Source organism: Bison bison, unplaced genomic scaffold (assembly GCF_000754665.1).
Source record: "Bison bison bison isolate TAMUID 2011002044 unplaced genomic scaffold, Bison_UMD1.0 scf7180017864035, whole genome shotgun sequence".
Lineage (NCBI taxonomy): Eukaryota > Metazoa > Chordata > Mammalia > Artiodactyla > Bovidae > Bison > Bison bison.
The window spans coordinates 1,953,526-1,953,832 of record NW_011494607.1 but is presented as its reverse complement, the minus strand read 5'-3'; the positions used below and the strand labels follow the sequence as shown (position 1 = coordinate 1,953,832).

Sequence of the window (307 nt, the reverse complement as noted above, 5' to 3'; positions counted from 1 at the left end):
TTGGATCTCCTTACAGTCCAAGGGACTCTCAAGAGTCTTCTCTAACACCACAGTTCAAAAGCATCAATTCTTCAGCTCTCAGCCTTCTTCACAGTCGAACTCTCACATCCATACATGACCACTGGAAAAACCATAGCCTTGACTAGATGGACCTTTGTTGGCAAAGTAATGTCTCTGCTTTTGAATATGCCATCTAGGTTGGTCATAACTTTCCTTCCAAGGAGTAAGCATCTTTTAATTTCATGGCTGCAATCACCATCTGCAGTGATTTTGGAGCCCAGAAAAATAAAGTCTGACACTGTTTCCA

At 42.0% G+C, this 307-nt stretch overlaps 1 protein-coding gene across 3 annotated transcripts in view; it reads left to right on the top strand.

Annotated features, from left to right (window-relative positions):
- LAMA2 (laminin, alpha 2) overlaps positions 1-307 on the top strand; it is a 705,371-nt gene that overhangs the window by 325,158 nt on the left and 379,906 nt on the right. The window lies entirely within an intron of this gene.